At 44.0% G+C, this 25,475-nt stretch overlaps 1 protein-coding gene across 8 annotated transcripts in view; it reads right to left on the reverse strand.

The window, feature by feature from the left end:
* ATXN1 (ataxin 1) overlaps nt 1-25,475 on the reverse strand; it is a 210,325-nt gene that overhangs the window by 105,042 nt on the left and 79,808 nt on the right. The window contains exon 5 of one of the 8 annotated variants that reach the window (XM_035316751.1): nt 6,980-7,120. The exons of the other annotated variants lie outside the window; for them this stretch is intronic. The gene's annotated coding sequence lies outside the window, so the exon portion shown is untranslated. The remainder of the gene's footprint in view (nt 1-6,979; nt 7,121-25,475) is intronic. 8 annotated transcript variants of the gene reach the window in all.

The following is a 25,475-nucleotide window of genomic DNA, read 5'->3' on the forward strand; positions in this document are numbered from 1 at the left end:
TGGTCTAGTGGGTGGCATCCCTGTCCACTGCAGGGGGATTGAACTGGATGGTCTTAAGGCCACTTCCAACCCAAACCATTCTGTGGCTCTGTAACTATACATACCTACAGGTCAGTATCATTGCAGGACCGAACCTTTTAAATGCAGCAAGCAGATCTCTTCCAGGGGAGGCACTGGAGGAACTGCAAGGAGGAGTGGAGGACACGGCTTCATCTCTTTGTTCAGACAGTCCCATGTTCTCCACTCCTTCTCCTGAGCATGCCCTCCATAGATTTTGTTCTCTCTGCGTCCCTTCCTTTTGCTCCACCCTTTCTGGGCAACCAAGAGCTTTGCTGAAAACATGAAGGGACAACCTCCTTCCTCTCACATCCTGTGCTGAGGACCTCAGCACTCCTCAGGAGACAGATCCGCATTATCAAACCAAGCCCTTCAGCTTTAAAGCACAGCATGCTCGGTGCAGTGCTACCTCGTGATCCCCTGCTGTGTAGCCACAAAATGACACATTTCTGAGTTTATAAACTGTCTCACTAGAGAAACCTTTCCCTGCAAATGAGAGGCAAATCCCTAACACCAGGGCACCTCCACAGCCAAATTTCAAATACACATCCCCAGGTGTAAAGGTGCTGCACAGCTACTCAATGAAACATCTGGCCTGTTTTTAAAAAGGGTACAAAAAGTGATTTTCTGTATCTTGTCCTCAAGACAACCTGAATCATTCATGCTGAAATGTAAAAAATCAACTTGAAACAGCCACTGAGCTTGGAAAAATGTCACTTCAAAAGGTTATCCTGGAAAAATACTACATGTTGTGCAGTGCTGATTGTAGGCAGCTCAACCAGCTTTTCTTACATTACCTGCTATTTCCTTCAGTTATTACCGAGAAGGGCCTCCAAACAAATCCGTGATGCAGAATAAAATTGAGAGATCATGAGCTCCAGTGGTGCCTGGACATATCTCGACAAAGAGAAATACCGGCTCTAACGGAAATGATGCCTAATAACGAAGCAATAGGTGGTGAATGCAGCAGCCAAGTCATCACTGTCTGCAGAAAGTTTTTGATTCAGATATGCCAGAGACAGGAAATCCAAGTGTCACAGTCACAGCCTATTTACAAAAATTAGGAGGAAGTGTTGATTGGTTTCTATAGACACAAACATTGATATTCACACTAGAATCAAACAATTATTCTTATCACTGGAAGCAAGGTCGATCTGATCGTCATAGTTCAGCAAACTGACAGAAAGACGGCAAGAAAATCCTTTTGATACATAGCCTTCACCATATACGAGTCAGATGGTTCAGCTGCCAGAAAGCAAATAAAATTACTTTAAAACAAACATTTAGGTCTTTCTTTATAAAAACATGTAGCTTTTCAGCAGATGACTCAAATGTGAAAGTTTGTGGTCTTTGCTCCGCTAGCTGGGTAGGCTGTATTCTGATCAGCTATGTAAATGACTCAAGTGTTTTTCATCTGCTAGGGTGTGAGTTGCGCTCCTGAACCCTCTGTAGAAGGGACCACCACTGCTGCTGAGCCACAGACGAGGAGAGCAACGAGGTATGAAACTTCTTTTCCCCCACAGGGGACTTCCATGATGTGACAGAGAGAGCAGTTGTAAAGGCACTTTCTCCTCATGTAAGGCTTTGGAAGTAGAACAAAAGGCCTACCTTACTAATTGTATTAGTAAGCCGTGAGGCAGCAATGTGCCCTTGTGGCCAAGAAGGCCAACAGTATCCTGAGCTGCATTTGGAAGAGTGTTGCCACCAGGTCAAGGGAGGTGATTCTGCCCTTCTGCTCAGCCCTGGTGAGGCCACACCTAGAGTCCTGTGTCCAGTTCTGGGCTCCCCAGTACAAGAGGGACACGGACATCCCGGAGAGTCCAGCAGAGGGCTGTGAAGATGATGAGGGGACTGAAGCATCTCTCTTATGAGGAAAGGTTGAGAGAACTGGGCCTGTTTAGCCTGGAGAAGGCTGAGAAGGGATCCCATCAATGTATACAAATATCTTAAGGTATGGTGTCAAGACACTGGGGCTGGACTCTTTGGTGGTGCCCAAAGAAAGGATGAGAAGCAACAGACATGAACTGAAACACGGGAAGTTCCAGCTGAATATCAGGAAAAATTTCTTTACTGTGAGGGTGACAAAGCGCTGAGCAGGTTGCCAAGAGAGATTGGTTGTAGAATCTCCTTCTCTGGAGATATCCAAACCTGCCCATATGCCATCCTGTGTAACATGCTCTAGGTGACCCTACTTGAACAGGGGATTGGACCAGATGATCTCCAGAGGTCCCTTCCAACCTCAACCATCCTGAGATGGTCATCTGTGATACGATGGACTACATCTACACCGGGAGAACAAGAGGTTTAACTGCCATACTTGTGTAACCACAATGAGAGCTTGAGCACAAAGAAAGCCTGTGCATTTTGTTACCCCATCCAGACACAGATCTAATGTTACTGACCACTGTATTGAGTTGCACTTCCTGGCTCGCACCCATCTGAGTCAAACAAACAAGTTCTGCAAACAGTAATGCCTTGTTTTCTGCATTCCCCCATTATATGGGTCCGTTACGTAGACCAATCTGAACTTTTTCCTCCACTGGACAGGTAAATAAACATTGGGAAGAACCAGAACACACGCAGTGCTGGCCAGGCTTTCTGGTAACCCTAACTACTCAGGCAAGATCGAAGAAGAAGCAGGGAAGAAGGAAACCTTCCTCCAACTAGAGATGAATGAATCTAAGCCAAACCAAGAGCGGTCCAGCAAACAGCCTCACGGGGGGAATCCACCCAAATCCTTTCACTTCCAAGCAGAACTGCTACAAGGAAGAGCAAACTAAGTCCAGAGGGATGTTTATTTTCTGAAAAAAAGACTAGCTGTTCAGATCACAAGACATACATGTGGATGGCCTGACTCTTATTTCACGGGGTGTACTGGAGTTAATGTTGATTTACAAGGGTTTTGGATACGCTACCTAGTAACATCTACACCATCTCAGTGTCAGGCACTTCAGTCATGCGACTGGTTGAGGCAGGTAAGTAATAACACCTCACCCTCCTTGTCATTAGTATCATCCCGATTTTCCCTTAAGTCTTCCAGGAAAATCAGATATATGGATCTCTCATCTTGACAATTCATCCATCTCTAGACTACACAGCAAGGCTCCATAACGATCCATTTTGGCTAGCAGAGCAGTAAACGAATGTGGAAAAAAACTCACTGACTACTGAAGAAATTCAGGACAAGAAAATAACCCAGAAGTACCTGGACTGTGCCCAGGTCTCCTCACAGCTTTATGATGAAGACTGTTAAGAAGCAGAGGACATGTTTTGATTTTAAATACCCAACTTCTTAAGTGTAGAGTGAAAGAAATGTGAGGTGTGAGGAAGATTACCATCAGCATCATTCAAAAGCAAGCACTCTGGAACAAATCCATTTGAGTTTTTCTAGGTTGATGGAGCTTCATCAACTTACATCAGAAAGAATGTGCCTCACTGCATCTCATGGAACGCCGTTATGTAAGGTTCAGATGGTTAGTGACTTTTCACAACAGATACCCTAGAATATCTCTAAGTTTGGAAAGGAAAATCTCAAAGGGCAGCCTACCCAGGAGCTCTGAGACAGGTACAGGACGGGAGATCAAAAAGCTCTGAAGTAAAGGGAGGTTTTCTGGAGTGAAGGTGAGCATCTGAGAAAAGCACTCTTCAGTCTGAGGTTATGCTCACTGTGGTACGGGACAGGTCTGGGCTGTTCCACTTCTCCAGCTAACACAGAGCAGGTCTGAAGGAGGCGAATGGTGTCACCTTTCACATGTGTAACACAAAGGTGTTCACAACTCCCTGATCACAGAAGACAGCCCTGGGTTTAGCCTCTGGTCTCCATGCCGTAAAGAAGTTCTGAGAAGCTGCACAGAGAAGAGAAAAATCTGGGACAACTGGCTTGTGTTTGTCACACATATTTTTACTTTTTTTTTTTTTTTTTTTTTTTTTTTGTATGGCATCCGTGGAAGAAACAGTTCATGTAAAAGGGCCATCTGAAGGTCTTGAGTCTTTTTACAACCAATACTTAAATTTGGAAGGTGAGTCAGCGATTGACAGAAGGAGAAAATAAAAAGGAATTTGCATAAATGTAACCTTCACAGACAAGTACTGTTGATCTTTCTTTTTTGTTGTTGTTGTTGTTGTTTCTTTCTTTCTTTCTTTCTTTCTTTCTTTCTTTCTTTCTTTCTTTCTTTTCTTTCTTTCTTTCTTTTGAAATAACAAAACAATTCTACCAAGTGCAGAAAAGAAACACAAGGGGTAAGCTGCAAGTTAGATGACTGGACTTTATGAGTTGATACACAGACCGAAGTCTGTTCCACAGCCCTGGGGCAAACTTCACTCTCTCTCTGAAGCAGTAATTTAGAAGCAGAAACTGTTTAGTGACATGTCACTGTCTCGGAGTGTATAAATCCTGCTAGTCCGGGATGCAAGACAGCTGAGATAACTGAGCTGTGATCACGCTGGAAGAATGGGAGTGGAAAGAGCAATTGACTTACATCGGTACAAAACACAAGCATGGGGGTAGGATTTAAAGGGTGACCTAGAGGACAGAATAGCTGCCTAGGATTTGGGAAACTGAAGTCAAAGCATGACATCACCAAGCTCTTACGTACTCCTGAGGTTGTCCTTTAGCCCTTCTGTACCTCATCTGCAAAACAGGGATAACACCAGTTGCCTAATTCATATGCAGATATGGGAATAAAAACAGAAAGGAGAGCCGAGCACTCAGTAATCAGGCTCACAGCTCAGTGAAGAATGCTTCTCTACTCAACAGGAGTCTCCACCTCCCAAAGAAACTTAATTTTTGAAGTGGTTGCACCACTTTCTTAAAAATGAAGCCACATGCTTAATCTCTGGGCCAGAGAGTGAGACAGACAGGTTTGTGTTTACTTTGGCACTAAATGATTAAAATAATTTCCTTGTTTTCATGATTTTCCCACAATTTCAATTATACACATCTAGATTTATTGCATACTTAAGAAGTATTGTTGAAGGGAACACGTCCATAAAAGTTCTTATTTCATCCCACTGAAACCTGAAATTCTCACTAAGACACAGACCGAAGGATTTCAACGCCCTTTGCACATAAAGAACTGGACAGATTTTCACATCTTAACTGCTTTTAACAGTCTCTAGGATCTTGCACATTAGGAGTCTCCAGGCATCGTGCAGCAATATCCATAGGCAAACACTGTAGGAGAAGACCTGAAAAGTCCACAAAATAGTGAAATGTATTTCAACAATACAAAGCACACATTCGCAGAACTCAGAACGAGAAATTCTAGTCCATATTACTCATTAGCTTCAAACACAAGCTACCAGAGAAACTTTGGCCACAAAAAGAAGTGGAAAATACAGAATCCTACCGAGGTGTCTATATGTCTCGAATTTCCTAAGATCAATTAATTGCAGCAATTAATTAATCTTATCAGTCTTTCATAGTCTTTATTAGATCACAAATTCATACAAATGATTAACTTCTATCACTGCTTCCAGTACGGATCTGCTTAAGGAGAAGTCTTTGGCACGTTCCTCAGTTAAATACTAATCTTGCAAATGTGCCAGTATACTAAGGAGAGAGGAACAAAAAAAAACCAACCCAAATCCTGACACTAAACAGCAAATGCTAGGCCAGAAATGCATTAGTTGTTAAGAAGAAAATACCAACAGTAGAACCAAAAATAGCTTTTCAATCATTTGTCTTTTCAATCCTCTCTATTCCTTCTTTCTGGGATCCACGCCTGTCATAACTGTTTCTTATGCTTGCTCTGGGGTGCCTCAGAGCTTGTTTCCACTGAGATAAAAATATGCCTTTTTCTCAGCCATGTTATTAGCAATCATAGCAAGTGGTTTTAATTCTTTTTCCTCCATGACCTTTCTACAGTTCTGCCTACTGTTTATCTAACAGCAAAAGCTGGTTGATGCTTATCACATTTTTTCTTCTGTCAAGTATTCGAATGAAAAGTGATGCTACCTCTTATTCTAATGTAGATGCAAGCCACCTGTAGCTGGGGGGCAGGGAAGATGCAGGTTTCCCCATTGGCAGAGCTGTGCCATATCTGTTTTTCCCATTTATTTATTTTTTTTTCATATCACAGCAACTTCTGTTTTACTTTTTTTTTTTTTTTAATGTGACTTGTTATCAGAAACAAACAATTTGCTTGGGCTCACAAAAGCCAGCTTTTAGGCTACTCCAACTTAAATTGTAATGACAGTCAAAGCAACAAGGCAGCAAAACCATCAGAAGTCACCTGTCAAAACAAGAGTATGTAAATACCAGTAAAAGTCAATAAACTCTGCATCTTTTGTGACACAGTGGCATTTTGTGATAGTTACTCCTCCCTAATAATTAACAGATGACAGTTCAGCTTTAAAACAAGGACAGTCTGTAATCAGTGACCCATCTATGCTGCTCAACCATCTGATCTGTCTCAAGGTCACTGTCTTCAGTAACTTGGTAAGAATTACATCATCTGTCCTAGTATAGGGCACTGACATCATCGATCAATACCTGAGATCTGAGTATTGTCAACAAATCCATGTTAGGGATGAGTTACAACTGGGCAGACACCACAAAAATGACACTCCTGTTCAGTCCAACCCACATCCCCATTAAGACCACATTATAAAACTATCAACTCTATTACTGTTATTTGTATCACAGTGGGAACTGAGCGCTAAGCAAGATGGGGTGGAGAAGGTGCCACAGCAGCATACCCTTTGCAAAGACACAACAGCCTTTGGTTTGAAGAGCTTGCAGCAGCCTGAAGTGACAAGAGCAACGGAGGGTGGGAGCAAGAGGTGTAAGCAGATGGCAGCAGACCACATGTTATTTCAGTAAGCTTTTGGTGGCGGTTCAGTTTGAGGCGCAGCCACGTGTTCACCTCCAACAGTGATAAGTGTTTTAAGCTATTTTAGTTTCCTTTGCCTTGAAACAGACCTGGCAGACGCAGGCGGCAAGCTAAGGTGTCCCAGTGCAAGATGTGCAAATGGACAGCCGCTGGGTCGTTCCCTCCCCTACAGCTGCTTTGGGAGCGTAACACGACACATTCAGAGTGAAGAGATCGGTTCAGCAGAAGGTCTGGGAAAAAGAGGATAAAGATGAGCCACTTAAGAATGAAATTGAGCAAAATAAGAGCTAGGCTGAACCACAAATCAGCCTTGGTTGCAGGAGGTCTATGTGCAGCTTAGGCCCAGAGTCTGTCTCTTGGGTGCATTTGCAATTGTGCCTTTTCTGGCTGAGGTCTTCTGGAAGGGGCAATGCCTTGATTCCCATGTACAGGAAACCGTTAAAGAGCTGGAGCTTGCTCTACCCACCTTTGCTCATCCAGGGTTTTGAACAGCCTTAGGACAAGAGTAGACCGAGCAGAGCCCCACTAAAATACTTTAGCAAAAACACCTGTAGTAAGGTTCAGTGAAAGGTGGTAACTCACACGCGGGGGAAGAGGTAATGTACAGTAGTACCGAGAGGCACTGACCTACTTGGCTCCTGTACAGGCATACAGCAAATGACAGTTCCTGTCTCAAATACAAAGAGCAATACTCGGAATAGGAGTCCCAGGGAGAGAGAACACCAAGCCGACATTTTCACCCCTGGATACATTAAATTAGGTACCAATCCATACTTCAGGACCTACATAGCTGGCCTCCTTCACAGTAGTGCTGCGTGCACCCAGAGGCCCATTAAAGTAATGTGAAGGGTTGCAGATGACTTGCCTGCTCTGGAAATCAGGCCAGGACTAACCAGATTCAATGGCTCTGACCTTAACAGACACAGTTGTGAAATGCAGACGAGACCCCAGCATCAGCATGGAAATTATATGAGGTTTCTAAGGCACAAATCACATGCTGAATCTTACAAATACATATGCTGTAGCTGCGCGTCCTGAAATGTCTGTAAGGGCAAGGCCATTTTCAATGCTGATTTTTAAAACACTTGATTTTGCAGAGTGTAACTCCATAACCTTAAGGACAGATCACCTTCTTGTCCTCAGGCAGAGCTTTACCGTCACATACACACAGTGGATGTATTTACTGCTCATCACTCACTCTTCTCCCTGTACACACACAGTCACACAGCGGTCATCTTTAACGAGAGCAGAAAAATCATAGCATCAAAAAGGCAACCACAAGGAGCACATCTCAGCGAAGAGGTTTTTTGCATCAGATTAGGGCAAGGTAGAAGGTAGTTCCTAATAACGGCATTTTCCTGGTAGGACCCACTCCTGTGTGCTTCTCACCAAGAGGCAGGAAAACTCACATCCTTTGGAGTAATTAGCAATGCAAGGTCTGCCTCGGTGGGGCTCATTACAGGGTAAGGGCATTAGTCCCTTTCTGTTGTTATAAATCCTTGGTGTATTTGCAATAACAAAAAATTACTTTCAGTGTTGTTGGTTTGTTTGTTTGTTGAAGTACTTCAAGTTCAAAGTGTTCAATGCCTTACTCAGGTCACATTTACAGCTGGTTTAATAGGGAAGCGCTGCTCCAGAAGGTACTTTTTAACTTTACAGAATAGAGAATAATTACACACAGAGAGGCTAACTCTACCATCCCCTGTGCCAGTTTTATGCTGAAATAACTCCATTGATTGATGAAATTAAGATGGAATGAGAATGAAATAGGCCATAAAAAATAAAATCTGCTTTGTTAAAAATGTAGTCAACTCAAGAGATTTCCTTCCTCATTCTCTACACAGAAAAGCTCTTCTATTTTTTCCACATGAGGAATTTTGAAAAAGCAAGGCCTGTAGCATTCTGGGGTCTTATTTATTTATTTATTTATTTATGGGGGGGGTATTATATCATGCTCCATGGGAAAGTTCGGCACAAAGCTAAGTGCACATTCCTCACAGGTAAGATGAAATTAAAATACAAGATGAAAATAACCCGTCCATACAGCTTACCATGTAGTTTATCAAGTGGATAAATATGAAGTTAAATAAAAAGTTAAATGCTACTTCAGTTTCATGACTGCTAGCTCTTTATCGCTGTCTCAGAACCCAGCTGTGTTCTGTGGAGGAGGAAACATGTCAGTGCAGCAAATTTTACCTGCAATGAGAAGTAATTTATTGTGCCTAACTGTGAAAAGCAAATTGGTATCATCATCTAGAAGTTTGTATCTCACAAGTGTTGTTTCTGTAATTTGCCTTTCTTTTAGAAAGGACTAAGATTAGAACAGCAATGCAAAAACTTGCAGCTAAAATTAAATTAAGCTGGATTTCATGAAAAGTTGTTAGATGAGAAGGGCTGAAAGGAGATGTAAGTACAGCACAAAAAGAAGCACAACAGAGTTAAGAAAAAATAAGCTTTTTCTTAATTGCTAATGAGATACCTAAGTCTCAGATACCCCAAAAAAATCTAAGAAAAAAAGACCTTTTCCTTTTAAAATGTGCCCCTACTAAGTCAATTTGATAATTGAAGAAACTGAAGGAGAAAAAGAATTGGATATTGTTTTTAACCAAGATTGTGTTCACCTGAAGAAGACAATCTGCATAAGCACGACTGGGAGGAGGAATTAAAAGAAATAGAAGGACCAAACTAAAAATCCAACGCTCACCCTGAAGTACCTCACCATTGGATTTGTTTAAAGCACTCTTTAAAATGCCATCACTTTTCCCAGCAGCAAGGATGACAGTATTTGTATTTTACTGCTGGAGCAGCAGCTAGCTAAGGTTAAGAAAACTGAACAGGATGGGGTGGGACAACGGTCGGGACAGGAATTGCGTACATCGCTGAATGTTCCCATTGCTTTGCAACTGCTCGACTGCGTAAGAGGGAAAGACAAGGGCTTTCCAACAACTGGTTTATGTCTCCTCTGGCAGAACTCTTTGCTCTGCAGCCACCCAGCTCCCACAGAGGTAAGGTATAAAAGCCTGAGCTCTTACTAGCCCATTTTCAAAAATAAACTCCCATCTTCTACGCTGCTCAAGTATTATACACAACTAAGGAGCCTCCTGTTCCTCAACACACCACCAGCACCTCCTGGTACACTTACTTTCCACTCTCTCCTCTTGTTCCTTCCTAACCGGCCTTTTCAGCCATCTTGTACTCTCTCTCCCTCTCCTGCAGTACTTGTTCCCATCTCCCCTATCTTCCCAACCCATCCTTCAACCTGCAGCTCTTTCCCAAGTTCCATGGCTTTCCAGCTTCTCTCCCAGATGCTGTGGTTATCCATCCCGCTGCTCTGTTTCTCTGCTGATAATCTGTTTTTAATAACAGGCCCTGGTTTTGGTGTTTGTTTTTTTGTTTGTTTGCTTTTAACTAAGACCAAAAATCAGAAAAAAAGGTGTCAGGTATCCAAGGAGCTTATAGCAGAATAAAGTATCACCTTTGCCTTTCTTTTAGAAGGCAGAACATAAAAAATGTCATAGTCAAAGGCAGAGATTAAATTTGTAAAAACTAACTGGAATCAGTATTCAGGACAGATGGGTTGACACCCCTTCTTGCCAAGATAAGCGTCAGGCTCACAGGACCTTTCTATTACATGATTTCAGAAAAGAAGGCACCTCCATCAGCATAAAAGCAGATCTTCAGGCTGCCCTGCTTCAAAACGGAGCATGGAAAATACCTCCCAGCTGACTCCCAGGAGAAGCCTTCCCATATGTAAGGAAGTGGGGGCAAAGCCTGCAGCATAAGAGAAAAAGAAGCACAGAGTGGTTAAATGTATTGCCCCCAAATGAGACTGCGAGTTGGCAGCAACACAAGTACAGAGAATTTTCAGGGCTTCCTGGACCTTGGCTATGTCAAACTGCTAGAGGAAGGCTCTTCTTCCTTAGCTGTGAAGTATGGCACAGCTGTAAAAGAAGGCTGTCTTAACCACAGACCTTGGTTAAAGAAAGACCCTGCACAGCACACCAAAGCCAGAGAAACTGTCCTCTGGGGACACTTTTCTCTAATGAGGTCAGGGAGCTGTGCTCCTCTGGCAGCCACTCTTCAGTGAGGGTTTCACCCTGGTGCACCTCAGCAAGTTGCAACCTCCTCACTCAGGTCAGCCTTCACCTCCAAACGCTGAACACCCTGATGAAGATGATGAAGAGTAAAGCTTAACTGATGGCCGATGCAGCAGGTGTGGTAATGTTCACTCGGTGATAGCAGCTTGAAGCGTGGAAATTATCCTCTTCACCCCTTTATTTCCCCTGGCTCTCCAAACAAGTGCCTTCTGCTTGCCGATGCGGTGAGGGTGACTTATGAGGGAAAGGCCCTGGAGAAAGCAGAACTGCACAGTGGCTGCTGTGAGCAAGAATTTGCCTTGCAAAATGACCAGGCCACCCCGAAGTCCCAAGTGTGACAGGGCACAGACAGAAAAACTATAATAAATGTGCTCAACCGCACAGAAAGGCGTACCATGCAGGCTGCACTGATGGCAACTAAAAACTCAAATAAGGCCAAATACCACTGTGAAGGTCTTTGGTGCAATGGTTAGAGGACTGCAAAAGGCCTGTTCTCAAGGAGAGCACAGAGAAAAATGCACTCCATGGGGAAATGAAGGTGAATAAAGCAGAATCCTCCTTGCAAAACCAGAATTCAGTGCTCACTGTTGTTGGGGAACGCAAGCTGTGCCCACGCTGGGCACAGAAGATGCCCTGTTTCGGGATGCGGTCTGCTCTCGCTGATGGCTCTTTCCTGCTGTTCACAGCAGAGTTCAGCAGAACTACTGCTTGTGCTTTCTAGCAGTGAAAGCAGGACCAAGCCTGTATTCAAATCGGTATTGACGCCACACTTACTCTCAGTTTTACTCTCTAACAGCAGAAACTGGTGGTAGTCAGTAAAGGCTTGTTAAGCATATTCAAATGAGCTCAGTGCATTTCTACGTGCAATTAATTGTGATTTATTTGAAGGCAAACTGTTAGCACTCCCTTTTTCTGCTTCCTATAACTCCAATTAATGAGGGCCAAGCCTCAATCTGAAACAGTTTTATTTCATGTGTTGAACAAAAATGATGGAAAAAAGGGGTTATTATCCAAACCAATAAAATGCTCTGGCAAAAAAAAAATAAAATAAAAAATTCTTTGCATCTTTCAGAGAAACAAATGTTTTAAGGACAAAGGTTGGGCAAGCTAGATTAAATAACCGTAGCAAGTTAAGACTCTGGAAGCCAAACAGTTTTTATTTAATAAGAAGCTAAGTGGTGTTTCTGCCACCACTGCTGTTAGTCCTCTACTTTCCACTGTTCTCTGTTTAGTGTCTACGTGTCTTATGGCCTTGGAAAACATACTAACTACAATGTCTCTAAAGCGAAGGAGCAAGGAAATAAGCATGTCTTGTCTGTTATAAATTAGCTATATGTATTTTTGAATCTGTAATTTGCCTGTTTAAAAACATTTCCAATAGCTCTTTTGCATTTAGGAGGGAGAAAATCCACTTCTATTTTCTCTAGTATTTCAAGTCAAGTGTTTAGGTAGGATAAAACCCAGATTATTCCTTAAAACGTTTTTGTCTTATTTAGCAAGAGTTGGGGTTGGTGACTCTCTGTGGGTTTCACCCAGCCACTGAAACCTTCTATCACTCTTCCCTGAAGAACTTCAACACACTACTAACAGTGGGCCCTCTGCACTAAACACGAGTGAAAAGACCATACCCGTGAACGGTCTTTTGTCCTCCAACGTCTACACAGAGTGAAAACAACTGGTCATACTGGCCCTCAGGTTACAGGTATTCCCTAAAAGAGAGAAGATGTAGGCTTTCATGGATACAAGCTTTCACGGTGAGATTAAAAAATACCACATTTTGACATGGAATAGAAATCTGTGGATTTTTCAAGTGCTTTCCGAATACCTTTTCCTTATGTCAGTCAAACAAAATAGCTAGCTATACATAACTTGTGCTGCATAAGCAAGTTCCTTTCATAACATACTAAGTGCTTTGATACAGTGCTGGTTGGCACTTCAGACCTTAAGCCAGGTTTGCTAAAATCTGTCCAAATACCCTAAATGAAAAGATGAAGGAGCTGTGCTACAAATAGAGCAACTGCAGAGGCTACGGCCCGGCCCACATTCACTCTCGTGTATTTTTACACAAAGCCTAGCACTGTATGATGTGGGTGCCAGCTATAGCTTGTACCATACTGCCAACACAACAGGATCCAAAAACAGATAACAAGGAAAATTCTAGGGCAGTGTCTGTGTACTATGAGGAATAAGATTTGTTGTTTTTTTTAAGAATCATCATTGTAACACGTTTCATAGACGTTGAAAATACGGATGCAAATCGCACTACAACCGTCAGTCAAAAATCATTTCAAACTCATCACCTCCCTTCCCAGAAGGGAGATTTTTTGAGTGAGGTTCTGCTTTAGCTCCTGCCTCCACTGCAGAGAGTGTCATATCATGACACAATAATGTCATGACAGGTTTATGAAGCGTGATGGATTTCACTGTACGAACAAGGTAATTTTACAGTCATGGTCAGAGCCTCTGGTACAGCCCTGCCAGACCGCACTGTCCCTGCACACACACAACCTTAGCACGGTTAATTCAGTCACACAGAAAAGTTTTTCAGGTTCATGGGACCTTACTTAGGTAAGGCTTTATGAAGTAACTTTCCAGTAACATTTTGCAGCAGCAAGTTTGACTTCTTTCCTTCCTCCGAGCTCACTGAACCCAGAGAAATGCTGCCTGTTTGTTCTCCTTGTGCCACAAACAAGCTCTCTGACTCCCAGGCTTACCACAACTAACTTTTAGATACTGACATGAGAGGACAGAAAACAAAAAAGAGAATTGTGATGGTGGAAGAAAAACCTCTGAATTGTTTGCAGTTTGATGTCTTTCTACTTCAGATTTTATCTCAAGAGTAGAAATCCCCAGCTGAAGCTGCGTGTCCCTAGTGAACCAGCTGTAAATTTCTTTAACCATTTACCCCCACGGGGTCTGAACGAGTCAACAGTTCTGCCATCCTGCGAACATTGTTGCCTTTTATTTCCCTTTACTACCCCATGAATGACACTGCGCTGTAGTAACCTTCTGTTTGGCAAAGGCAGAGCCGACCTAGAAGCCTGCCCGTGCTGCTCCAGGCACACGCAGGGAAAGCATCTCGAGCAGCGCGGGCTCTGCTCCCCCTGCCACAAGCAGCCCCCGGCAGCAGCTCACGTGCCACCCGCGGGGCTGCTGGCACCAGCAAGAAGCAAAACGAGGGCTGAGACAAATGGGTTACACCTCCCCTCCCCAACCTGCAACCCACCAGGTCACCGGGGAAATTCACCTCAGGGACTCCGCTCCTCCAGGCGGATGGTGCGGGCTGGCACACCCCTCACCTTGCCCTCTCCTTCACCCTCACCTCGTGGGCCTACCACCCCTGGGGCCCACCATCTGCAGGCCCACCGCCTCACGGGCCCACCACCCCTGGGGCCCACCACCTCACGGCCCCCCCGCAGGCCGCGGTGCCTCAGGCAGGCCGTGCAGCACATCGCCATTGCTGGCTGTGGCAGGGCTTTGCTGGCGTCGTGCTGACAGCTCGGCCGCGCCACCCCACAGGCTGGCCTCCAACTGGATTTAAGCTTTTCCATTCTGTTGAGAAATACTACCAGCCTCAGCCTGTGGCTCAGCCCTATCGCAGCTCAGTGCCTGGGAAATGCTCCTCACAGCCCTCCGCTTGCCACAGACATTCAGGGTGCCCTCCTGACCTATTTATTGGGCTGGCAAAACCAGAAATGGTCAGCAGATACAGCGCTGGTCCCTCTTCTTGTTATTATGACTATCACTTTTTCTGAATGGCACCGAGGAGGTGGTGGCACTGACATTCCCTTGCTGAGAGCCCCGGTCAGACTCACTGCAAGGTCTGAATCCCCCCACGCAAGCCTCCACTGCTCTGGAAGGGCAACCAAAGCTGCTCAGGCTGACCCTGAGACGCAGGACACCGTGCTAGCGGAAGCCTCCAGACTAGAAATCCAATTTCACGATCAAAAGCCAATCCCAAGGAGCTTTACTACACTTGGGATTTATGACGGAAGTGCCTCAAATTTCTATTTTAAACCATTCCTCTTCAGCAGGCTAGCTTTCTTTTTGCACCGCCTTCCTCTCCACCTACGGCATTTCAAGGCCTTCGCTTTTACTATAATCCGGAGAACAAAAGGGGTTGCTAATACCTTTACTTGTTTTGCGGACTGGAGAACGTCTGGATCCCAAAATGACAGCAAAAGAAGAGAAATTAAAAATATAAGTACCCACACTAAGAAATGAAGGATTTATTTTTCCTAAAAACACTCAAAATGCAACAAAGGAAAACTAGGGAATATCAGTCTTCCACAGAATATGTGATTCAATTTTCACTCACGGAAAAAGGACTATATTTAGAAGGCATAATAGATTACTTTTTCTGCTGGTAAATTCATCGGAATTAAGAGAACCAGATGGCCAAATATCTATGGAGTATTCAGATCTATTACACTGATGCAGAAACATTAGAGAGGAAGAAATCCTACACGTCTTGAGAGTAGCCTGTGCAGACCACATAATAACAAGTGAGATCATTATGCACTGCCTTGAAGCAAATGGTCTTTTGACTTTCAACAGTGTATATGTGTCTTGGAATGTCAAGAAATTAACATTTTTTTCTATTTTAAAAAATCCTGAAGCACCATTCCTTCTGATTTAGCACAAAGATTGTAAGATAAAAAACCTCTACTCCCAGTAAATAATCATTTGGCAACCTCAGTGATCACAGGATTTGAAAATACTGGTGTTACAAAACACTGGTTTACTATTTAAGGGCGAGTGAAAAATGAAAAGCACAGCTCAGAATCCCAGCCTGAAAAAAATCAACACGCCCACCACAGCATCACTGATGCACACAGCGAAAAACATCCCCACAAAGGGGAAACAATATCACCGGTTTCACACTCCAGCAAAGAAAAATTCCTGGACGAATTGTGTCAGCAACTCCACAGGATCCTCTCACGATGGAAGAAGTTTCAGTGCGAGCTGATGGCATCAAGGAGCACGCCTACAGCTTTTGCTCAGTTTTAAACCCATGCCAAGTCCTCACCCTTCAGAACAGAGCAAGGATGAGGCAGCGTCGAGGGCCCTGGGATGGGACTGGGGAAATGTTGCCTCAGCTCCCTGCCAGGTTGAGCCAGCACATGAACATACCTTTGCTCTTGATTCTGCCACCTGAGTGATGGAGACACCACCATGTCCCCATCTGAGGGAAGCACTGGGGGTCAGGCCCAGGAAAGGCCGAGATGCTCAGGAGGGTGCTGATGTGCTGCACACAGACTTCCTAGGCAGTCCTTGGAAATCAAATCCTACATTGCTGTACTCTGCTCTTTGAGAAACAGACAACTAGAACTGGAGGTGGAAGATGAAGGAAGCAGCTAACTTTGAATTTAACATAGACAATGAAATTCTGGCAAAAACTACACTTGAAAAATCACTGTTTTAGGCACACTTCAAAAACAATAATAGCAGCTCTGTTTTAATTTTATGGCTGTAGTTACCTTAACATTTGCAGTATCACCATGTTTCTGAAATACAATCAATGATCATTAGAAAGGAGAATAGTTTTAAGATGAAATCTGATGTGATGTTTTCTCAGGCTGCAAACAAACGTGATGAGCACTGACACGAAAAGCATTTGAGCTGTGCAAACAGTGTTTTGTTCTATAAACACTAATAGGAAAGCACCTACCAATGCAGCCTTGACTCAGTCTAGCTGATTAAAAACTATTTTAAGCAATGTCCCTATACGTTGTGTTAAAAATAATTTGATGTTCTGTTTTATAACAGGGAACTGAAAAACAAGATGACAACTGGAGAAACATAATGTGAAACACAGGCTCTGGTTTTAAAGGATGTTCATGGTGTAGAGGATCATAAAAAGATTTTCTAATGGTATTTTCCTTTTTTCTCCCCACAAATTTTAATACGAGCATGTTCTCTAACCACGCATCCCTAGAAAGTATTTACAGGGAGGATTTCCCTCCTGCTTACCCACAAACTGTCCAACCCCCACAAAACTGAAAAAAATGCATGTCAGGCCAACTAATTAATTCAAGCTCACAAATAGCTACCCAATCATTGAAATATCTGTACCTACACAGTATTTTCCCACAGCATTTTACTGATTTATGTTATGTTTAGATAGCCTAATACATCAATCAGTGTGAAAAGGACCCAAAGGGTAAATTAATTAGATGGTTTATGCCTTGTTCATGATCTTTTTACTTGCCTCAAGAGTGTAAAGTGACCTTTATGTGTATGAAAATCAAGATGTAGGACTTGTACTTTTTGTACTACTTATGTGAAAACCTTAGCTGTACTCCCAGTTTTGGCTGCAGTTGTAGTCCCAAAAATGACCCTTAGGGCTACAAGGTTCTTGGGTCACAAATAAAACAAAACCAAAAACCAGAAATCAACCTCCTTGTGGTTTCCTTAACTAAACTACAGCATCTTGTCCCATGCAGGGGAAACCTCAGCGTTTGCCTACCTGTGAACTGCTTTTTACACTTCTGCAGTTAATTCCAACATTTTCCCTGTCCGCATCAAGCCAGGTGCCAGATGTCAGACACACCAATAGCTCACTCGGGGTCAGCGTAGTGAGCATCTTGCCTGTGAGCCTAAGCATCCACACACAAAGCACTCAACACACACACACAAGTAGGTTAAAAAGGGGGGCTTTTGGTAGGCATTTGGAGAAAGCAGTGAATTCCCATCTCTGTGACATGGTACACATAGTGCATTATCATATCTATGCTGTATGCCTGACACCCTAGCTGCCTGGAAAATAGCTGCCATCATTACCGTTAGCTCCACGTTCCCGTGGTCAGCAACCTCTCACAGCCAAAGCCATGAGCTCCTTCTCAGCAACACGTGACCCAGCACCCAAAAACATGAGCCTGCCAGGGGAAGGATCAGCATCAGTAAAACACTTTTTTTGGAACCGGTTTTGACTTACTGTTATGCTAAAGCACCACTACCATTGCTCGTCAGACCTGGTGCAAGCCAGAGCATCAGCTTCGGTGTTCTCCTTCTAGGAGGAGGAGACGCCCTTAACTAGCAGATCAAGTATCCAAGACACTCGATCCACTTCAAGTAATGCTGTACTAAAAAAGGACACTTAACCAGAAGTCCTAAGTAACAGTTCTGTATCTTGATCCCAGGCGTAGCACAAGCACCTGCAGCTCAGGATGCCTGGAATATGTGCAACCAGCACCTTGCAGACTCAGAGAAGACAGCCCAGTTGTCACTTTCACCCTCTCCCCCTGGGAAATACTCACTTAGTCAAGGGAATTTTTTCTGTTAGGAAATGATTAGAGACTAACTACTCATTTCCATTAAATCACTAGGCAATGATTCCAATAGGGGTTTCAGTGCAGGAGGTCAGGTTCAGATTTCACCTAAATAAGCATAAATTAGGTTAATATACATAATTCCAGAGACGTTACAGAACTTTAAGAGGAGATTTGTCCTTTAGTTATGATCGATGAAGGCCAAACGCAAACTTGCAGTTTGGACTGAAAGGCTTTGAACACTGGGAAACGCATCTCATGGGTGTAACTCAGTTTAATGACCAGGGAAATCAGGCTGCTCAGTACTAGCTGAGGACGTGGCCATGTTTTTTGGACTTCCTTGTATGAAGGATAAATATAACCAGCCAGGTAGAGCAGACAGAGACAGACAGCTGTTAAAAGCTCCATAGATTATCTGCTGGCAGTATCACCCAAATAAAGCAGATTCTGACAAAATTTCATAGGCAATAGTCCTGGAGCTCTGATACCATAATGCAGTTGCAATCCAAAGAATATGGTGGCGTTTGTTTTTTGTTGTTGTTTTGCTTGTTTTTTAAGTGACACAGGTGAATGTCCATTTATTTCATAAGAGAAGGCCAGCCACATCTGATAACACACTTTACAAATCACTAACACGGTGGAATTTACTCACTGCTTCTTACTCTCAGAACACATACGGAGAAGGAATTACGAAATATTGTCAATCAAAGCAATACCAACTTGCTAAACAGTGATCTATTTCATTTCAAAATGTTGCTGCTGCTAAAACTCACCAAAAGAATTCTCTCTCCTGATCACTTCTCAAAATAGTCTGTACAATAGCACAAGGCTGAGGCAGAGAAGCTGACACAAGTTGCATTCTGCAGCACAACGTGTTTTTTATCACTACATTTTGAACTCAAAACTGAAAAGAAACAACTCTGAAGAACATTCTAGTGCAGAGCTCACAAGGAAAAGGCTGCAATTCCAGACTTTTATTGACATTCAAGCCTGTAATGCTTCACTCCCACTATTGTTCTGAATGCTGAATAGACACCCTCCTCGCCACGCACACTCGCACACGCGCTCACACGCGCTGCGTGTTACATCATGTACTTCACTGCTAATAGTAAACCCGGCAGAAAGGAATTTTATTTTTACACTTTCACACCACCCACTCCTAATTAATGTCAATCAGTGTCTCCTGCATAGTACACACTGCAAATATGCATGGCCTTATCTGTGCTGGGTTGGGTTTTTTTTTGGGAAAAATTTCCACTGTTGCTAAAAACTGACTGGGCTCCACGAATGGTGATGGATCCGTGCAGGACCAGCCTGGAGACACATCACCCTCCCGAGGAGCCATTAAAATGGTCAGACTCTGGGGGAATGCTTCTGTGGGTTTGCTTGTGCTTTCCCCACCGCCAGCCCGGCCACAAATGGGGAGTCTTCCTCTGGTTCAGAAGAGCTGTTGCAGACTTCGCGAAGTGCAAGAGGAGGGAGCAGGGACTTGTCAGTACATCCTGACAGCTGCTGGGAACAGGCGCAGCGGTGGGAGGGACAGCAAGGGAATCTTGCAGTTGACTTCAGCAGAGCCGGCATTTCAGTCCATGCTGTTTAGACCGGAGCCAGACAACTAAAACACTATCAGCTACCGGGTACGCGTCTGTACCTTCGCTGCCAAGCCGTCCCAATAACCACCACAGCAGCAGAAGTCAGGGTGGGAACATTTTGCCCTGATAACCCAAAGCAGGCAAACTTGCTTTCCCAGCACACACGCGCACACACCGCTCACTTCTTTTTATAGACTGCTTTTCCCTCTGATGCAAAAGTAAATCCAGCTCAGATGATTTCCCTGCCTTAACTTTTGTACAAGAGGAAGACAGAAAGCTAAAAAAAGAAAATTAGACACTTCATGAAATCCATGATTAAGACACAGAAACTAACAAGACAGATGGGCTGAAACATTCAAGGAGTTTCAGTTCATCAGCCCATGTTTTTCAAAAATCTCCAGTAAGCTATTGTCTTCCTCACTTGAGCTTTAAAATCCCATTCTTCCTTCCAATAATTTAGCACCATTTCTAAACTTGGTGTCCCCTTGTTGGGTATTCCAAAATACTCAAAGGGCACACTGTCCTAGAACCCAGCTATGTTTTTTCCCTCCCCTTTCCTTTGTCTCATCAGGTGCAGCTATACACATTCGCTGGAGTGCCCTGGCACGCAGCCTTCAGATCTCATCTGGCTGAACGCATTCACCCTAGGACGCTTGTTAACCAGCGGGGACAGGCGAGCACGCTATTATAGCGCTGGCTGGTCCTCCCCAGTACATCCCGCAAGGCAAGACCTCAAATTTCACAGGTAATGCTTCATCTCAGGCTACCCTTCCTCACCTCCTGTCCCTCCCTGTATCACAGAAACCAGCAGAAGGCTGTCAGCAGGAGGTAAGGGCCAGCACCTGCTACAGGCAGTGCCTCCCAAATGCCAGGGAGCGCTGTCTGCCCCAGGGGAAGCCCTCCTTCCAGCTACGTGCTGGCCCGCAGCCACCTGCGGGATTTGGGAGGAGGCAGGACAACAGCACAGCCGGGCTAGGAGGAGGGTGAAGGTGAGGATGCAGAGCAGGGCGGCGGGGGGATGCAGGAGGCAGCTTGGACATCACCGAGCTGCACCTCGCTCTGCTGCGCTGCCACTTTGCTCCCTTGCTGATGCTCCGGGGAGGAACCACTGCCGTGTTAGTGAGACCAGTTACGCAGAAATGTTATCTCCTCGGGGTAAGGAGGAGCACTCAACACCATGCTCACTGAGAACAAGGGCTGACGAGGGTGGTCTGGCTCCCCCCTCAAGCTCCTTGCTCAGGACAAGGACCCAGGCAGGTCCACAAGGCATTCCTTTCTCCATCGGGAATGCATTCCTCTTTTCTGCAGGGTGCACAAAGCAGCTGCTCACCCAGGATGAAAAGAAAGAGACAGGGTGGGGGGGGTGAGGAGAAAAAAAAATAAAAACCTGTGACTCCGCACTTGGCAAAAGGCAGCGATCAGCAACAACTGCCGAGCGCTGAGTCACTTCTTTCCCTTCCACCTGGCGAGTGGCTGCCCAGATCCATTCAGCAGAAAGCCTCTTTTCATTGAAACTGGCATAAATCTGGAGTAATTCCCTCCGCTCCAGTGGAACTGCTAAGGATTTACGGCAGCGTGACACAACAGGCAGAATCCAGGCCACGAAGAGCTGCGAGCCCAGGTTTTCCTGCAAGGGAGCGTGCCGCTGTGCTCTCGCGGGCCCCGATGTTAGCTGCGCATCGGCGCTGACGCCGTCGCTGCTTCTATTTTTCACGATGCTGTAATCTCCAGCAGATGCTCTGCGAGCAGAACCCTTGGAAGAAATCTCCCTCTTTCACGCACTTCGGGAGAATTTTGACAGTCTCCGAGCAGAAGAGCGTTTAATAGCTTGAATTAATTATTTTTTCAGATCTATTTTTTTTCTTCAGATTTCATTTAATGCTCTAATTTGGTTTTGCCAAGACTTATAATTATTATTTTTTAACGTCTCACTGGACTGTGTGAAACAAGAGTTCAGAAGACGGCAGAAATATCTTCTGTGCAGATGATGTGTGAATAAGCAAGGGAGAAGATCAAGATTTAGGGAATACCAATCAGCTTTGCCAGACAATTATCTACTGTATTTATGTTCCCAGCTTAAGCAAAAGCATTGTGAGAGGATTTATGCATGCATTAGAAGGCTTCTATGAGCAAGGAAAAAGCCTGAAAAAGCTCCATATATTCCCCCCTCCAAGTACACTGTGCAGTGGCAAGCAGAATAACAAATGACGCTCGAACACAAAAAGCAACCTTTGAGACAGAACTCTTCCACCAGATCAGAGCTTCCTCTTTACTATAAATACTACACCTATGTGAAAAATGCATTTGCCTATATACCGAGGGGCTGGCAGGGTTTTCTAAACAAACGCAATGAGTCTTGTCTGTCCTGGTTAAGTACGTTTTACAACATTTAGGAATAGGATGTAACTGCCTGGAAACAGCAGCGCTCGTGTAGTCCTTTCAACACGGGGAACACAGTGTGCTCTACAAATATTAATTTAGACTGAACAACCAAGGAGGTATGCAAATACTACTCCCAGCTTCAACCGGAGAAAACCAAGCACAGTGGAGCTGCGAGGGGGATTTTCAGTAGCACTTAAGGGAGCCAGCTCAAAGCCAGGGACACTTGCGTGTCTGCGAGTGCTTTTGATAGCCCTGTCCTCACCGACTTCCTAGCTGCAGTGTAAATCAGAGCCCAAAACTGAAGCCCTGCTCCTTCTCCTCAGGGGACCCTGATGAGCAAACATTTTCTCTGCCCTGACCGGTTCCACTGCCAAAATCAACAAGGCAGTGTGCAGACACAGGTACACCCTGCGGCACCTTTCAGGTCCGAGAGGCCCGGCTGGGACACACCAGCTCCTTCTCCATCCCCCTGCTGAAGCTCCCTCCCCGCAGACACCAAACTTCAGGGTTTTGCCCAGAAGTAGTGTTGTGTGTGGAACCAACCAGACCCAGCACCTCGACTCACAACCTGGCTCCCTGGGCATGAGGAACTGCAAACATCTCCCACTGGGTATCGCCACCTCCACCATTGTCCAAAAAGCAATTCTGGCCACTGATGGGGTAAAAGCAGAGCAAAGCAGGAGCTTCAGCAACTGTCAGCAGCTTCTTATTTTCTGGGAGGGGCAACGCTGAAGAACCCTTGGGACACAACTGACGAGGACAAGGCCAGAACATGAAGAAGTCCGACAGTCCTCACGGCGTATTTTGCTTTTTTAAGTTTCATCTCTTATTTAAAGGGAGGAAAGAAACATGTGTGAAGTAAAAGAAACAGACAAGGTAAGGAGAGCCGAAACAGAAAGATCTAAGTGACCTGAAAAGAAGCATCTCCTGGACCATTTTTTTCTACCACTCAACAGAGTATCATGAGACGAAAAGTGAAAGGCAGAGAAATGGGTATCTCGGGGAGGTACAGCCCTGCAGCTGCTTCCACGTGAAGACAACACCTTTGACCAGCAGCTCGAAGAAGGCCATCCCCTTATCAACCATACACTGAAGACACTTAAGACTGTCCAACTATCTCCTTCCAAAGCCTTGGTATTAGACTTTTACAACTCTTTTACAAATATTTTAGTTATAATCTTCCATTCAAGCATCTGCCTCAGATTGATTTTTTGGGGGAAAGTTTCAGCAAAAGAAGGTTCAGATCTTTTGCAGAAAGAGAGCAGACATAGCAGCTTTGACAGTATTAAATTTACTTTTGCTGCTGTTGTTCTTACTGATTCATTGAGATATTAAAATGGATTCAGGCTCTGGAACAAGCTTGAAAATTTGGCAAAAAGGTTACGCTGATCAGAGATGTGTTTTAAGTTATTCCTCTGAAAAAATCACCTAAATATGGTCAATTCAAAATCCCTGAGAAAACAAAAAAAATCATCTGGCCTTCAGATTTTTCACCAGTGTAAACTTCATGCCTCAGGCTTCAGCACATCTCCATATGGGCCATGGCATCTCTGAAAGAGTCTGTCCTCACGGGATTCGCTGCTGAACAAAAGACTAAGTTCTGAACAGCTTTGGGACTTCTTAAATCAAGAAGCCATAGTTCGTAAATAAAGATGCAGTTATCTCAATATACTGTTCCTTACCTGAATACGAACAGGAACAAGGAAGAGACACAGAAACATGGAGCAAGGTTTGGACTTTCTGTTTGATTTTGTTTAAAGAAAGTAAATCCATACTAGCAGCAAAGCACAGGCAGTTAAAATATCCCAAGCACAGAACTTAGCAGGACAATTATTTTCTGGTAACACTGCATGACTGTATCTAAGATTCATGGTCTGCTGTTCTCTGAAGTATTCTTTCTTCCCTTTCAGGATCAACGCACAGAGAGAGAGACACTGGAATGCCAAGCTGCCCTCCCTGTACTGCAAGGCACCTCTTCTTAAACCCCACAAAATGCCATTTCTTAATTGTCAGAAATCTTTGTTAACAAATTTCCCTTTTCATTTTTTTTTGTGAACTGTGCTTTTCTTTTTTGTTTGTAAACAAAGAAACAAACAAACAAAAAGCCAGAATGTGGAAAAGCTCTGCCAGAACTCAATTAATAAATAATGAGCATCGAGTGGTTTTGATCATTTCCTTCTGTCTGAGCCTCACAAACTGACAGTAAAACAGTGTATGACCCTTTACAGAACAATTTTACTATCATATTACATCCTCATTGGAAATTAAGCAACACAAATTTGACATTTTGAATGGGAATGGCTCATCCAGTTTGGTGCAATGGTACCCGCTGGGAAGTACAGAGAGAAATATACTGCAGGTTTGCACAGCAGGATTTGCAAAGCATCTAGCTAGTCACACGGAGAACACACGAAATGCAGCAAACCCTAGCACAACCTGTGCTGAACTTTTCCCCCACACTCTTTACTTATAAAAATGTAGCGCTTTTCAACTCACAAGGCCATAGGACCGTGTTGGGCTTTTTGCATCATGTGAATGAGGTCATAACTTGAGCTTGAGCTCAAGCAGCTTCCCAGGATGCGTGAATCCAGAAGGATGCGTATGGAAGGGCAGGAAGGGAGAAAAGTAGAGACATCCTGTCCTGCTGCTCTAACTGGAAGCATAGGAGTGGAAGAAGTTACTCTCAAATTGAAAATAAGTAATTGTAAAAAATGTAACTATGTCCTGAGACAGGAGAGAAGGTCAGACACTGGAAAAGTTTGGCTACCTGGGGAAAAAAAAAAAAAAAAAAAAAAGGATGAATAGAGAACAGTGAGCTATAGACAGAGCCTAAGAGAATAAAAGAAACGCACCTACAGACAAACTACGCAAGCAGCTTCCGTCATTTTTTTAAAAAATACACACCGTGAGGGCAGATTCTCATTCCCTCTTTATTGGCGTAACCTTACGTGATGGGAGAATGTCAATTTACACCAGCCATACACCTGCCCCTTTCATTTAGAAGATACAGTATGCAAAACCAGTCTTAATAATAGCTTTTTATGCCCTGGCGTCCCTGAGCACACCACCTGTTTACACTTGGAGCTGCAGTGACTGAGGTGCCCGCCATGCACCATCAACTGCCAGAATTCATGAAGTGAGGGGAAAGTCAAGGTTCATACAACTTCAGCCCTAGTTTGACTGAAACAAGTCAAAATTTGACCAAAAAAAAAAAAAAAAAAAAAAAAAAAAAAAAAAAAAAAA

The sequence above is a fragment of the Oxyura jamaicensis genome, chromosome 2 (assembly GCF_011077185.1).
Source record: "Oxyura jamaicensis isolate SHBP4307 breed ruddy duck chromosome 2, BPBGC_Ojam_1.0, whole genome shotgun sequence".
Lineage (NCBI taxonomy): Eukaryota > Metazoa > Chordata > Aves > Anseriformes > Anatidae > Oxyura > Oxyura jamaicensis.